Here is a 10,669-nt window from a genome sequence, read left to right as displayed (position 1 = left end):
TGCACACTTCAGGAAAAGGTTGGGTTCTTGGATTAAAAGCAAACCTGAAGGGAGAGACCTACCTTGTAAAGACACAAAGGACTTTAGAGAGATTTGTTTCAAGCCTCTTCTTTCAAGTTTTCTCCGTCTCAAGGGTTATGTTGTTCCAGGCAATAATAGTAACAAAACCCCCTTAGAGTAGAAATTGGAAATAATTTTCCAGATGACAGGCTCTCTTTAATGAAAAGCAATATAGCCTGACCTGAAGACTCTTATTTTGGCTTGGGGCCACTTCACGTCAACAACTAAAGGTCTTTACAGGCAGGAAGAATAAGTGTCTTTCTGGAACAATATAAATACATTTAATCCTGTGCTGGGGCAGGGAAAGAGCCAACAAGTATTCTTGATACTCTTTCAATGACTCTCTTTCCAATGGTGCTGTGCTAAAGTATGCCTTGTGTTCCTTCAGAAGCATATGGATTTAGTATGAATTTCAGACACTGAACATGTACAGTAAGTTGAATAACAGCTCACAGACAATGGATTAATTGTTCATATCTGCTAGCAAATAATGTTATGTTAAATAGACTTGAAATTATTAAGAAATGCATTGGTTGTCATTAGATCAGTGTCACAAAATGTGCATTCATGTGCTGAATATGCGATTTCATGATGAATAAATGTTCTAACTCTGCTGTGTTGCTGGAACAAGAAGTTATTACATATCTTTATTTACAGGTAAGCAGTATTCCAGCTGACTTGCAGTCAGCAACCAAATTACCCGACGGAAGTAACAGCTGAAACTGTATGGACAGTCTTTAATAGGAAGTGAAGATATTACTTAGACCAAAAAATTAATCTTGCAATATCTGGCCTCATTGCTGCCAACAAGTTTTTTGTTAAGCCTTATAGTGTGAGGGGTTTTTTTTTTGTATTAGTCCAACAGATGGAGTTACTTTGAAAGTAAAATGAAATACAGTCTTTCATTTTTACTTTATATTACCAGCGAGTTTCTTTATAATTCCTATAAGTTTCCAGTAGTCATGTTGTCAATCTGTCAGCATTCAGCAAAATAGCTCCAGAGCCAGATGATAATTCATAGGGTTCGTTCCATATCTAGGATGGTCTATAAATGTGTAACTGTTTCTAAAAATTCTATCAAAGTTTTGATTTTTGTGTACTTGATGACCAAGACTGTCTTCATAACAGATAGTATTTGATGTATGTTTTCTTTCCATTCAGAAAATATATCTCTAATTTGCTTATTGAAATCGGTGCTCTGATTTTGAAGAATATTATTATATTGGCTTGGCTTTCACAATGAGAAATTTCTGAAGATTTAATTGTGACTAAAAGGCTTTTTTGTTTGTTCTTTTAGAAATATATTCCTTAGTGTCTTTTTTTCCATAATAAATTATTTAAGTTCTGTAACAGTTAAAAGTGAGAAAACTACTTGGACTTACAGCTTAATGCACTGAGCAAAGGAAGAATATGATGGAGTTGAGTTTTAGACATTCAACTTTTATTCCCTTATATTTTCATTCCTCCTTCCTTGACAATATGCTGCCTCAAAGTTTCTGGATTAAATCCATAACTATAACAAAAATAATGTTCTCCATTACCATAACTTTTCCTAAAAACCTCAATATATGCTTCATGTTTTGCACAATTTCTAAATTGTTCAACTTCCTTTTGCTATGTTTAGCTGTTTATTGACAGTTCAAACTTACAAAACCAGGTCATATTGTTGTATAACTTTACTTGTCCGAGTAAGGTGGGCTCTAGGTATTTACTGTAGCAATCTACAAAAAGTTCTGTTCTCACTGGTTTTTGCCGGACTTCTTTGTTTTGCTTTGTTTCCAGCAAGAAATATTCAGTGAGATAAAAATTGAGAAACTAAAATTGGGCTGTTCACATGAGACGACTGCACAACTCTACACCACAGTAAAGGAGCAATTCCTCAGGTCCAGAGTTCCCTGGTACATAATAACCAAAATTTTGGACTGTGTCAAACCTCACAGTTTGAAATGCGCTTTTAAAAAAGTGCATTAAATTAAGTCAAAAGAACATAACCTCCCCCTGCCCACCCTTGCCCCACAAAACCCCCAAAATCCAACCAAAATCATTCTGATTTTTCGTCAGTTGTAGTTGCTCGAACTTGCATGTTGATTATCCTGCATTTCCACAAAACACAACTGCAGGGCACAAAACTAAATAACAATATTAAAAGAAGTACTGCTTGCCAGCAATTTTCCCTGAAGTTCAGCTCACTTTCATTTGCTTTCTGTGGGGGGTAAATGTAGAGCCTTTTGTCAAACATACCCCACCTCCATAAGTCAATGGAAATATATAAATAAATGCAGGAAAATAGAAGATCCTGATTTTTATGTCAAGGTAGCAGAAGTCTGGATTCAGGTTCTGTTTAAATGATGTTTATCCAATAATGAAGACCAGGCAGAATGATGAATGTGCTTCAGTGTGTCTGTGCTGAAATAGGTTTATAAACAAGCACCTGCCATAAATCACAAAAGCAGCTTTGTCAAAAGTAACTAGGGACCAGATGCATCTTTATAATTACCTGTGACACTCATTGTCCTGCTTTCATATCCTCTGTTCCTCACTTAGATAATCTGTTTTATTTTGCTATGGTTTCAATGATTTGCATTATATTTTGAAATGTGGGCTTATGTCTGGGGAACTTCTCATGGAAGTCTTTACTGATTCCATTAGGGGCAGTAAAATGTGTAATGTTCAGTGGCTAAATGCTACAAATCATTTCTTCAGGAGAGAAGACAAAACTACTCATTAATACTTCCACAAGAACTTTGACATGTTTTCCCAGTTTAAGTATTTTTATTTGCTTGGTTTCTGGAGTTTGGTCTTCAGGTAGGGGAGACTTCATAATTGTTTTCCTTGGTTACATCTCATATTCAGGTTATGCTGATGGTCTCAACTCGTAAAGCTATTTTTCATCTGCAATATTGTAGAAATCATGAAGATTTTTGGTCCTCATTTCATGTTGAGTTAATCTTATAATTTGAGACTAGTTGGCTGTTTATGGTTCCAGATAAATGGTTATTTCTGGTTTAATTTAAAGGGGGCTACGATGAGAGTTCTGTCTCCCTCTTAGTCTTTGCTGATTTTTCTACCTTATTATGTTATCAGGAATCTAGAAACAGCATTAATGCAAACAAAGTTAGGCTTAAAGCAGGCATCATGCAGGAAAAGAGATTAAAAGAAAAGGGAATATAAAAGCTTGGAGGTAAGACCTGATTGAATTTGACTTTTAAAAATGTTTCTGTATTTCCTACTGTGGCTACTGTGCTTAGATGATGCACAATCACAGTAATGTGTTCCTTCATACTGGTTTACAAAAGAGATTTGCAGTAATCATAGAATAGGAAGTACAGAGCTAGACAATAAATGCCTCTGCTCTTAGGTCAGCCCATTTAATTTCCCTTTCATATCCAATTGTTCACCTGCTGTGGTTATTAAATATAAGCATAGCGTCTGTGTTTGAATACCCTATCTGTGCCACTTCAGCACTCTGTACCTGTTGCTTTGTCATTACTGATGCAAGTTGCCTCTGAGGATGTTTGTAAGAATATGAATATATTATATTATGTCTCTTACTTACACTACTGCCCAGAGTGACTTTTTCTTTCTCTTTTTATTTATGTTTTTTATGTTTGGGTTGTTTTTTTTTTTTACTGCCATGGTGTGCACCAGGCCATTTAATCTGTTGGGTTTACATTTTAAATGTAGGATCAACCTCACAGAGTCTACCACCCATCATATATTAAAACATACTTTTAATAAAGTTGTAACTTCTGATCACTGTAAGAGTCTAACTCCACAGAGAGGAATCCATTAACCTCTCTGGCCCTTCTTGAATGATTGCATACTTTATGGGATTATGGCTATTTTCTTCTTCATCTTTGGGAATGAAAGGATCTCAATGTGATCACAGGATCACTTCCAGGAAAGAGGCTGACCAAGTCCTGTGTCTTATCTGTAATGAAGCCCTCACAAGGACAGACTCTTCACATAACAGAACCCAAACAGGCACCATTAGAAGCAAAGAGGCACAGCCTGACCAGGGCAGAACAGTTCAATCCCAGCTGTGTGAGACCAGGAATGGGAAAGAAACTGCTCAGTTCCCCGCCCTTTGTGCAAGTTCCTCTCACGCACTGCCCTGCCAATAGCAAAATAAAGTCCTTTTAATTTCCCTCTAAAGAAATCATCTCTAAGTACAGAAGATAAGACAAGTTAGCAGTTAATCCTATCAATAACCAGTATTAATTCACTTTCAGGATGGCCCTCTTACTGATGTAGTAAGCCCACAAGGACTAGCAGCCCCTTTGTTTCCATCCTTCCTGAATTAATATTAATTTGGAATTGACCTCCACTGAGCGTCTATCATAGAGACACATCCAAAGCTGAAAGTTACATCACATTACCTTCTCCTTCCTTCAAAATCTCAATGACAAAATTCAGTACAGGACGAGATTAGTAAAATGAATGCTTCCTCACCATTAGCTACAACTCATTCTTGAGTGATTCTGAGAAATACTATTAACATGTAATTTTAAAGGCTGAACACTGAGTAGTATTCCATGTTAATTTTGGCTTCTGCAGATGCAAGTTTGGTTTAAAATTTGCATATGCTTCTATTTACAGTTTTAAATTCTGACTATAACTATCCAATTTAACATGCTGCATGGATACCATGAGCTTTCCTTTCCTCCACAATGAAATAACATGATGATCTCACGCTCAGCTGTTAACTATAGCAAAAGATGAGCGATGAGCTGCTTGGTCAAAGATCCTCTCATGTCTTTCCCCAGGTTCAACTTTATTTAGTGTTGTTATGACCCTCCCCTGAAGGGTATAACAGGGGCAGGTCAGGGTAACAGAGGTTCTTGTTAATAGATCCTTTGTGGTGGATTAGAGTGAAACAACACTGAATGATCTGTGTTTATAAATATAAATATTTTTATATATAATAAACATTTTTATATTTATTATATATATTATATATATTAAATATTTTTATATATGTAGATTTATTTTAAAACAATTTGGCTGCTGTGGAAAGGACGCATGTAGCCATTTTGGTTATTATCTATAGAAATACAACAATATAAAAGCATAAAAATAACGCTTAAGAGAATTTAATAGGAAAAAAAAGAAAAAGAAAGAATAAGGGTAGAAAGATATCACCACCCATGGGTCCAACAACAAGACTTGATTGTTGTAATTTAGATGTCTGTGGGTCAGTGGTGGTTGCACTGTTGATCACATTGGCACAATAAAAAGTATTATCCCACCTTGCAGGATCTGCTCATTGACCTCTTCACTTACCTGGCTCAAAACCTGGCTTGTAGCCTCTGGTGGTGGGTACAAATTCTTCTTGAATTTTGCCTGAGCCGGCATTACCTCATTCACCTCACTCTAAGTGAAGTCAGAACAAGAGACACCAATGCAAAAGAGATTTGCAGAAGGCTGGCATGCATTTTTGCAAATTGTTGGGCTGGGCTTTGTTCTTTGTAACATCCTGTTCACGTGGCAAGCTTAGCAAAGGTAAGATTTATACAAAAAATGTTTCAAATATTCAAGTTGGAAAATTTCAGTTCAAACCTTCAATATACATGCAGAACTCAGGACAATAATTTCTCCCACAGGAAAATTACTCTGAATCCTGCACTACATGAGCTTTACTTTAGTGGATATTTTCTGTGCAGAGTGCTCTTGGACTCTGAGAAATTGTCTCTGGAGTTTAGCACAGGCCACTAATATTTTCTTCAACCCATTCATCTTTATTAAATATTACTCTATTATGAGCAGAAGGTTCAGCTATAGCCCCAGCTTTCCCTCCTCGGTCTTTCATATTTTAAACACACAGACTGGATTTTGTTGCCGTTTGCATCTTTTTAACTTCTATTTTACCTGTGTTTCAAAGTTTATTTTGAAGTGGGAAAGACTGCCAATTAAGAATTTTCTTATTGATCATAAAGGAAGTAAAGAGCATTTCTTTCCTAACTCAATTGCAAGCGTTCCATCGGAATTTTCAAGTAGCTTTTAAGCAACTGTCAGCCATTCACCTGTGAAAAAACAATTCAAGTTTTGTCATGCAATTAGTGAGTGTTTAAAAGGCCACAGCATTCACAGGCTGAGCTCTGGCATGGAAGTCTCTGCACACACAATTATTTTTTTCTGTGCATATCTGCAAATAGTCTACCTAAGAGAGGAGGACTCAATTAAATGAGAGAGGAGACACAATAATAAAAATGTTACTTCAAGGGGAATAGTCAATGCTTTGAATTAGGAACGCACATAAACAACTGCAAAACAGACTCAGCTTTAAAATACAGCCTCACTTTTATGGGAATGTTCCTGAGCTGTATATACAACATGCAGGTGAGCACAAACATTCATTTTGGTATGAAACTTTCATCCTTGTCTCAATATACATCTGGTTCATCTCCTTAATGAGGAAAGGTGATCTTCCCTGAATGTAGATTGCTGTGTAAAGTTTTGGTTCTAGTCTTGTCTCATTGAAACTTCATTTTTCAATTGTTTGTGCAGGAGAACTCAATTCTGATGGCATGCTAAGTGAGCGTCATTTAGCAGGTACCTGGCAATGTGCCAGTCTAGCCCTTATGTGTTCCCTTTACATTTTTCTTTAAAATTAAAGATTTTTGTTTAGTAATGATCTGTGCATCAACATCTGCTACCTTACTTTTCCATGAAAAATAAATTCTGAGACAAATGCAACAAAATTTGGAGAACATTTTGTTAAGTGGCTGTTAAATTCCTGAGCTTTGGTGTTCTGGTAAAATGCTGTCCCTAGTCATAAGCAAATACTGTCCTAAGTTGCAGCAGAAGCATTCTAGGAATGCATAAAGGGAAGGCAAAATCATTGTTTACTCAGAGTATGAAAGTTTCAATGTGTAAGATGTGAAAGCAGTAGAAGGCTAAGGTTTCAAGCCTGTGTTCTATATCATTATCTTTCTGAAATACTGCTATTTTGTTGTTATTTTTCACATTTTAGGACATTTTTCCATAAATATATGTCTACCTGAAGATGGCTTCTATATTTGGGACTGTATCATTTGGTTCACTTCATTATTTGGTATCACTTGGTTCAATTAAGGTCATCTGTCCTCCTTTTGTGGATGTTCAAATTAGTATATTACCTTTCTGATAGTCATCAGAATTCTGTGGTTTATAATAAATTGGTCTCCTAAGAATTTCCTAATTAAGCCATTCAATTATCTTATATAACAGAGATAGAGAATTTGGTACTGATTTCCAGGCTGGTGCATCTTTCAAATTTAGTCTAGATATAAATTGCCTATCCTCTGTGCACCTTTTAAGAGCCAGGTACATTCATACACACACCGACATGTCTCTACATCCCCATGGCTTGATGCATAAATAACACTTTTCTCTGACTTTCTAGGAGTTTAAGGCATTTTATTTTCATAATTTGTAGATTTATAGAGTTGATTATAATAAGGAAAAAAACAACATAAGTAGACTTTGGGTTCTATTATGTCAAATAAATGAATGAGAGGATTTACATGATTAATTCCTGTTATCACTAATGGCCATTTTAATTATTATATGCTTCAAAGAGATAAAATGCAAATTTGAAACAGAGGTATCTGTGATCTTCTAGTGAGTTACCTATATGCAAATTGCTAAATGATTTTTAATTAGTGCACCTCATCATTCAGTTATTTTAACAAGTCTGGTAGCTAATTTTCCTAAAGTCCTGTTGCTGCTGTTTATTTCTCCCTTCAGTAAGGAGCAGTTCATTGACACCAGCATCCTGAATCCTATTTATCATAAATAGCTGCAAATCAAGATTAATTCCCCTGGTAACCTGCAATTTGATTTTACTGTTTGACTACGAATGCATTCATTTTGCATCTGTGAAGAACCTAATTCTGATTAGGAACTCTTCATTGCACTTTGTCTGTATCGTTCTCAGAACTGAGATCATTTAACTGTATTGTGGAGTGCATGTTATATTGAATAACAATAATAACAACAGATGCTGTAAATTCAACACAATCTTTTTAAACTGTGCAAGATCAAATTAAAAATCTTCAGATTGAAAGACAATTACATATATTGTCAGTAAGCACTGCCTTGACTGATATTTATGTATTTCTACCATTAGCAGTAGAAATCCAAGAAGAAATCACAGTAGACATAAAAAAGAGAAGGCACATTTTTCTAATTTAAAGTTGCCACAAATCATTACAACTTCTGTCCCAGTCCTTTACTTCCAGGATAGAGAGCATGTTCTCTCTACAGAAAGTGCTTTGGATAGTTTGAGTGGCAAGGTCACAAGGGCTTGAACTGGCTGTTTTGGCTGGATTTGGGTGATGAATCCATATCAGCATCCAGGGAGGTGCAAAGGCAGCATTCCCAACCATCACAATTTACACTTGGGAATGGAGAAGTACTGAATTTTCTCTTCAACTGTTCATCTCCTGTTAGGAAGGTTTGCTAGATAACTAAGAGAAACACCTCCCATGTTTGAATTTGCAATGCACAGTGCACAAGGCTTTATGAAGGTTTGGATTTTTTTCTGTTGTTTTTGGTTCAGAAATGAGGCTTCAAATCCTATAAGGACAGAGTGGCTTTGTTTTGTTCATCATTACCAAACAAAGCAGGATAACAACTACTAATTATTAAGATTGATGGTAAAACATTTCCAAGCTGTAAACTTATAAGTTCTTTGCCTTTACAACTTTTAATTCTTTTTGAAACCTGAAAGCACTTTACTTGCTTTTTTATGTCTCAGATTCTTCTTCTAAAGGCCTTGAAGATTCCATGGCCTAAAAGTCTAGGATCAGAATTTCAGGGCAACAATGAGCCATCACCTATGGCCAAGCTTGACCTAATTCAGCTGTAAGCTCCCTTGAGCACCACTGTTCATATTCAGAAATAACGTGTAGTTCCTCTTTTTCAAAAGAGCCTTTCCTGAATAAATACAATATAGTATTTAAAGTAATAGGACGCTGAGAAAATTATCTAGATGACAAAATTATTTTCCTCTTTTTCCCCTTTAATACTCAACCATGAAGGCTTGATGTTTCTGACATGTTCATTATGTGTTACAGTTCTCAAACCAAAAAAACCTCTCCTAACAAAAAACTCAAGCAATCAAAAAAAAATCCCAACCCACAACTGAAAAAAATAAAGTAGTCCATAACTCAGGCTTCTGTTTGTGAAGTAGACAGATAACCTGACAAGATGTATACGTGGATCACCTGAGGACAAGGTATATAATTACAAAATATATAAATTGAGAAAAATAATGCCTCAGTGAATTTTCATATTTTCATATTAATGGTTGTGCTGTTCAAAGTCTAAAACAACTATGTAGTATTTAGATTATATTGGTTCTGCCCTTTAAACCTTTCTTCATTCCTTCCAGATCATTGTTAAGCAATTAAAGTTTTTGTGTTCTGACCCAATTGGAAATTAAAATGAGACCCTGGGCTCCAGAAGGCTCAACATTGCTGAAGTATGGTTATAGTTATTTAATCTTTCTTTCATTTCTTAAAGGTGTCATTATGACAGGAAAAATTACCTGCATTCTGTCATTTCCTCAGAGATAAAAATGCAGACACCTTTATTAGTGCACCTGCTCCTCAGGGAACTCGAGCATCACAAGACAGGTTCACATAAGGTGCCAGCAGTTTGTGTCTTGACTTTGTCAGACTGGTTTGGTGAGCTCAGAATCCAGCAGCTATGGATAAATGAACAGCATAGTTCCAGGCTGCAGAGCATGTCATGATGGAATTATAGGAAAAGGAGATACAGCAGGTGCATCCTTTGGGCACCACTGGGCCACAGGAAAAGAGCAGAATTTTTTACTAAGAAACCATAATTAAATTCATTAGGGATTGCTCCCCTCTACTGATTCAGAGTTTTTTTGCAAGGCTTCTGCCCTGGAGGTCATAAATCAAAACGAGTGCACCTAAAACTGAGACTAACTAGAAAAGATTGTGAAAGTGATGGATTACACAGCTCCTTAGCATCCTGCCTTTCGTTCAGGACTTTCACATCTTCCTCTGCCTCTTTCGATGGCAGCATGACAGGAAGTCTTAGAAGTAGAGTATTCTATGTAAAACTGCTTTACATTAAATCAAAGCCCCTTATTCCAAATTCATGCTCAGGATGAGTTAAGGAGCCACTCTGCCAAGTCAGTCACTGTCCATTTAGCTGCATACAGACATGCAGACATACATGCATCCATCCACAGAACTTGCAAGTTTGGTGTTCTGTGGCTGGCAATGATAATCTGGGACTAGATTAGATAAGCAGATAGTGTAGAAATCACAACTGAATACAAATATAGATGATACTTATCTCTGTTCTATTGGTTCTGCTACACATTTTGCAGATTTTTTTTTTTCTTTTATTGTATCCACACATTTGTGAATGCATAGGGGACAGGCAAAGGTGTATGAATTTGAGAAGCTCTGGTCTTAAACTATGACATCACATTTTTCTTGTTTCATCTTTAAAACTTTAGACATCTTATGCTGTTAAAGCCTTGAAGTAATATATTAATAAAATAACACCGTTTTCATTATTATTAGTATTGCTAATATTTGTATGATGAGAGTGGCAGCCAAAGCATCATTAGGCTGGGCGTACTACA

The sequence above is a fragment of the Corvus cornix genome, chromosome 7 (genome assembly GCF_000738735.6).
Source record: "Corvus cornix cornix isolate S_Up_H32 chromosome 7, ASM73873v5, whole genome shotgun sequence".
NCBI classification, from domain to species: Eukaryota; Metazoa; Chordata; class Aves; order Passeriformes; family Corvidae; genus Corvus; species Corvus cornix.
This window is presented reverse-complemented; position numbering follows the sequence as displayed.